The following is a 6676-nucleotide window of genomic DNA, read 5'->3' as shown; positions in this document are numbered from 1 at the left end:
AAAGCGCATACAGACACATAAAGGCGTGCTGTATTTGGTTGGGGTCTGGCCTACTGTATGAAGTAATACACAAACGGAAAGGCGCTGAGAGCGTGTCTAGACTCTAGAATGTGCTTCTTATTTATTTCACAAAATTTATACACCGCTCGATTGTAAACAAAAAACCCTCAAAGCTGTTTGCAAACAGTAAAATCGGGGGAAATTTACAATCCTACTCCAAAACTTACAAAAGTTAAAAGACTAAAACGTATTTAAATTACCTCCTGTCCTTCCTAATTAGTATACTTTGCTGTTTGTTTTTTTGAGCCCATACTATTTTACAGAGGCTCTGTGCACTTTTAAGAGCTGTACAATGGCCGAAACCCAGGAGATGATGCATCCTTCCAGGGCAAGGCATTCTTCTGTCAAGAAATGCAGCATTTATGTGCCTGAAACTCTTGTGTGAAAGAGAGCTCTTCTGCCAACAAAACCAACCTTAGGTACTTCTGGAGGGATTAATTAGAAACAATTGTTTTTATGCCACAGTCTGCAATGCTGTTTATTTTGCTTGATATCCATATGGGCTGCTTATTTTAGTTCTGTACCCGCACTCACACTTAGTTCTTTTTCCTTCCGTGTGCCACAATATTTGAAATACACTCATGTTTCTAGCACTGCATTCCTAAGCACTCTTTGAGTAGTAGGCAGTAAGCCTTGGTGAATACAGTGGAGCTTACCTCTGAGTAAACATTTATGTACTTTGTTAGTACAAATGGAACAAATGGGTACAAGTTAATATTGGTTTAAGTCATTCTGCCAAGCACTTACCTTGCCACCATTTTAATCTGTGGCAAGGACTGCATAATTTCACCTGTCTGTTTGCATTTTACATTCTTCCCAGGCACTGGGGGATAGGAACTCTTTCAGAACAAGTCAAAGGAGAATTCTGGAAAACGCCTCATGACTCTTCTGTACCTTATCAGTATATGGCATGGAAGTAACAGTGTGTCTGTAGGACAGCTCAGCTGTGCTTCTGACTCAGTATACTAAACTGGAAGCATTGCAGGAAAAGGCAGGTTTGTCTCCCAAGGAGTCAGACAGGAACTTATGAAAAACAAACAAGTTCTGTTTCTAAAACTTGGTTATTGAAAAAAAATGCAACTTTGTGACTGCTGAAATCCTAACCCCACTAACCTGGGAGTAGGCCACACTGTGTAAACATAGGATTGAAACCGTACCTGCCTTTTGATTTTTTTTCTCTCTAAGAAACCTTACAATTAGCTTTCCAGTGTTTTAAATGTTAATCTTTTTCAGGTTCAGTGATAGACTGATGACCAAACCTGATGTTACATGGGAGCCATGGGCATAGCGGGGGGGGGGGTGGCGGCAGGGAGGGGCAGCAATAGAACAATAGAAATACTTAACTAACTGACCAATCATGACGGTTCTGCAGCCCCCCCAAAAAGGCCTGTCATCCCCCCAACAAAAATCCTGGTTATACCCATGATTGGGAGCCATGTAAAGTAACTTTTTCCTAACTTTTTTTTTTTTTTAAGGAAAGCAATCTCAGAGCCTTCAGTTGGGAGCAGAGGAAGAACTAGGAAGGTAGAGGGCTGATTAGCATTTCCCCTTTCTGTCCTTAATTTACTTGAAATCACCCAAGCAGCTTTCCCACTCATGCATCTTTCCCTCTGAAGGAAGCAGGATTTTGAGCAGAAAATGTCAGGAAGCGAAAGGGTTAAGTAGATTTTTTTCATTCTCTCCACTACTTTTCATTCTTTAAAAAAAATGTCACCAGGCTAATGCATGCAGCTCCTATTCTTACACCTAGGTTAGCCCACACAATATATTCTGCTACTTAGCATAAGCAACATGGTCTTCTTGACAGATCACATGCTAGACTGCTGCCAGTATTTACAGAACTGACAACAGGAGAGAAAGGGACTTGAGAACAAGCATGTGTTATAACCTCCCAGTGTGGTAGCTTTGGGTCATCTTAGTACAACAGTGAGAAGACATTGGCACACACTGTACCGTATTAAACATCCCACATGGAGCTTGAAACACTTACATAATGAAATAAAAGATCAAAAAGAGAGCAGTGTTTTGATAGGTTTGATAATTTGTAAAACAGAGTGTATATTTATGTAGCACAAGGAATAATAACAGGATTACAAAACGCCCGTCTTGCATTAAAAGTATGAAATTGGGATTGTTTCTTGCATTCCAGGACTAATTTGGGATGCAAAACGGGAAATATCCCTCCATTTCTGATGTTCAAGTGTGTGTGCCCTTGCTTTTGCACAAGAGGGAACTATCAGCTGTCTTGGAGGGAGCCTCAGTGTTAGCAGAAGTACCAAAAAAAAACCCTTAAGGGGAAACCCTGGAGTGGGGTTGAAACCCTGAGAACTGAGTGTGCTCAATGGCAAAAGAATGCTGACTAATTTTTTTTTTTTTTTTGGCGCGGGGAATGGCATGGCCTATTGTGGAGTGCATAGCTGGTTGATTAGAACTCAATAGAAACACTCCACGCTACAGCATTTCAAAGACACAGAGTTAACCTCTTAGAATTATACCTTTGTAGTAAATGAGGACATAGAGTAGCCCGTATGAACTACCGTCTGTGCTACAACCTTTTTGTGGTGGGTGGGTAGCGGAATATACTGCTGACAAATCACAACTATTTTAAAATGCTTGTTTCCTGTAGGCAGCTTCCCATTCATCACAGGGAGGGAAGTGGGGGAACCTAAAGGAACCAGGTCATGCAGACTGCAAGCCTACCAATTAACAGTGTGATTCTACACATGTTTATTCAGAAGCCCCTTTGAGCTCAATTTGATTTGCCCCAGATCAGTAGGTATAGAAGACTGCAGCCTATGCTTGAGGGTGTTTGAGCCATGGACTGCATGGGCTTCAGCTGGCCAGTTATCCATCCACCCCTCCCGACTGCTAGCTCAAGCCCTGCCAGGGGTGCCAAATTGAATAAAATATGGTGGGTAAGCTCCACCATGCATAAGTGGAAACATGACACAGTGCGCACACACCATTTGAATGGCAATACTCATCAACTGGGGGCGGGAATCAAATATTTTATTGGGGGATGGCGGCGAAGGGACTTCAGCCCCTAGGAGTTGGCTCCTTTAAACACCCTAACAATGCAAGCTGTCTTGCAGCAACAAATCGTGTTGTAAGGGGGCAAATTCACCTTGGTTAAAAGTCCTTAAGCAGAGGCTGGATGGCCACCAATCAGGGGTGCTGTTGTTGTTTCCAACGCTGGCAAGTGGTTGGACTAGATCCTCTCCAACTCTAGGATTAGAGGATTCTAGTATGAGCAAAATAATATGTGCCAAACAGTTTTAATCCTCTGCAATTATGAACTGGCTATTAATACCCCGCTTTTGCAGACCACACTCAGACAATGTTTAACAAGAAAAGTTGTGTTACAGGCAAATTCATTTAAAGCTTCTCTACCTGAAATGGAGGGCCTTTCCATAGAGAATCGGCAGAATGAAGGTTGTTCTTGCCTTTACAAATTGCATTTATACATATATAGGTACTAACCAAAATAATTCGATACAAACTTCAAGGTATAATTAAGGCTACCCATTATAGGCTACACAAATTTTTACCTCTAGGTCATAAATATGGCTCTGGGAAGAACACGAGGTATAACATCATTATAATTTGATAACCTCTGTGACGTGACGCATCAGTGCTCAGTAAAAAAATAAAATAAATTATTACCTGTCTCTTCAAAACCGTCTGTTGTCAAGCAGCATACTATCTGCCATATATTGTCCTCTCCTCTCTTGGCAGGCAAATCATTTCCCCTAGCTCTCCCAAAAACTTATATTTAATGTATCAAGTACTAATCCTTTTGGACACAATATTTTATAATAGTAAGATCCTATCCTGGAGTTATGCAAAGTGTTTATGCTGGCATTGCACCACATTTACACCAGTTAACACACGTCCTGTTTCGTTTTCAATAATTACCTACTTTTGTTTTATTTATTTATTTATTCTTTCTTAAGTACTTTATCGGCTGCCAATCTTATGTTGTGTCAGTTTGTTTCTTTGAAGTATATAATGTTTTGACAGCTGTGGTATTTTTTCCTTTCTTTTTGTTTTAACATTTAATAAAGATTAATTAAAAAATACACCACCTGCATAACCCCCTACCCTGGTGGCACAGTGCAAGTGCAAAGAAAAAAAAGCCTGAGCATATTTGCAGATATCACGGGGCTTAGTTTAGATCCTGGGCTTGCTCAGGAGTTGGTCCCACCCTCCGATGATGCTGTAAGATTAAACCACAAAAGAGATGCTATAAAAACACTTTCATTAGAGTCAGTAGAGAACCCCTGAGATCTGCCAACTTCCATTCCATCTGATCCCACAGCCATGTCAGGTAAACAATTCTGAAGCTGGATTCTAAATCCCAGTTTCTTATCCACACAAAAGTTCGAAAGACAGTTCAAGCAGAAAACGTTTTTGAGCAAGAGAGAGAGAGAGAGAGAAAGAGAGAGAGAGAGAGAGATAAGGTGTATATGTAAACTTAATTATACTCATATCATACATCTCTATGACTGGAGTGTTGTCTTCTTTGAGATTCACAGTAAGTGTCACTGATCAAAATTGTTTGCACAATGCTCACTTCAGCACCATGTCAGAAGATAATATTCCAGATAACTGATCTGGAATCATAGAACCATAAAATTGTAGAGTTGGAAGGGACCACGAGAGTCATCTAGTCTAACCCCCTGCAATGCAGAAATATTTTGCCCAATGTGGGGCTCATAGCAGAGCCTCTGCAAGGGAAATCAAGCTGTCATGGTTACCACTGCTCGCTGGAAAGCAAATGATTACTCCTAAACTGCTTTGTGCTGGTGAAGTCCAACACAACGCCAATGGGAAAACTTGTTTCAACATAGTTTATATTGCCACATCAGTGGGAGGCTGCTGCTTCGTAACCCTTATGCAGACAGGTGTGGTCTACTAACATTTTGAGAAATTTTCTTCTGCATGAGAAAAAAGCAGTTGTTTTCTACCCTTTAGAGGAACAGAGAAAGCAAATCATGTAGATCTTCCACAGCAACTTGAATCCTACAAGTACAAAGTTATCTCAGGCATTAGTGCCCTGGGGAGTAATACTATCTATAAACACTGTAGATGTTGTTTGGACTCAGAAGGTAGTAAAGATCTCTGTTAGATTACAAGTCTGCTTAGAAGAAGCCAAGGATCAATGGGACAGCATTAGTTCTACTGTTTATTTATTTGGCAGGCATGCTAACTTATTTACTACAAAGGCATCATTCATTCTAAGAAGTTAACTAATTTCTCTGCCTTTAGCAAATCTAATATGCTATAAACCAAGACAAATTTATAATTGTTAAGGGTTGTGTTGAAACAATTTCCCCCCAGGATAATCCCAAACATAAAATTTGAAGAAAGCTGGTCCTTTAAATAAAGAACTTTGAAGACAGTAGCACCACAGTCCTGTGCATAAATTAAGAGTAAGCTCCATTGGACATAGTGGGACTTATGTCGGAGAGCCAGTGTGGTGTAGTGGTTAAGAGCGGTAGTCTCGTAATCTGGGGAACCGGGTTCGTGTCTCCACTCCTCCACATGCAGCTGCTGGGTGACCTTGGGCCAGTCACGCTTCTTTGAAGTCTCTCAGCCCCACTCACCTCACAGAGTGTTTGTTGTGGGGGAGGAAGGGAAAGGAGAATGTTAGCTGCTTTGAGACTTCTTAAAGGGAGTGAAAGGTGGGATATCAAATCCAAACTCTTCTTCTCAATTACATTGATTCTAACATATTGTCATATGCCTCTCCTGCTGTGCTATTTGTTCCATGTTGCTTTTTATTATCATTCATTATTACTTCTTATTCTTTCTTCTTGTCATGGTATTTGATGCTTGCCTTTCTTACTGCATCGTTAGGAAAGTATGAGTTTACTCGCTGATGTTTTGGTTTTTCATTTCCTGGATTTGTTGTATGGCTTGTATCTCCAGCAGAAACAGTGCAAACCCTGCTCTAGTTGGGAAACAGGTCACCGCGCAGCAGGTCAGATCTGTATGGAGATACCTCCATTTCCCTATAGACTTGAGGAACCAGGGCTGGGATACTACGGCCGGGTGGCAGGAAGAGGGAAGAATGAACATGCTGGACGAATCTTGAGCGGAGGGAGGAGACTAGTGTAATGGATGGAGGCATTAATATGTTATTTAACTGCAATAAGGAAATAATATAGCGGCCTACGTACCTCAGATGATTGTTGCAAAAGCAACAAAGAGCCTTGTGGTACCTTTAAAAAGAATGCAGTATGTATTGTGGTGCATGTTTTCATGCTCTAGAATCCACTTAATCAGTTGCATCTGATAAAGTGGACTCAGGCCAGGAAAGTGCCCTGTAACAAGTTGCAACTCCTGGCTGCAGCCATACCCAGGCAGCAGACCTCCAGTGCAAGGGGCACCTGAGACAGGCACATATGCACTCACTCTATGATAAGAAAAGCTTTCCTTGAGTAAAAAGGGGCTGTGAAAATGACACATGCTTTTAGGGCAGCTGCATAACTCTTTTGCTGCTTTTTTTTTTTTGCCAAGGAACAGGAAGAGTCTTTAAATCTCCCAACCCAGAGTGCCGTAATCAGAAAGCAGCCTGCCAGCCATGCTTCACACACCCCCTTTAAGACATACA

The 6676-nt window shown here is 41.2% G+C and overlaps 1 long non-coding RNA gene across 2 annotated transcripts in view; it reads right to left on the bottom strand.

The window, feature by feature from the left end:
* Window positions 1–6676, bottom strand: part of LOC309374213 — an 87846-nt gene that overhangs the window by 65816 nt on the left and 15354 nt on the right. The gene's annotated exons all lie outside the window — the stretch shown is intronic.

Source organism: Podarcis melisellensis, assembly GCF_964234715.1.
Source record: "Podarcis melisellensis genome assembly, chromosome: 7".
NCBI lineage: Eukaryota > Metazoa > Chordata > Lepidosauria > Squamata > Lacertidae > Podarcis > Podarcis melisellensis.
Note: the sequence above shows the minus strand (reverse complement) of the source record. Positions and strands in the feature narration are given on the sequence as shown.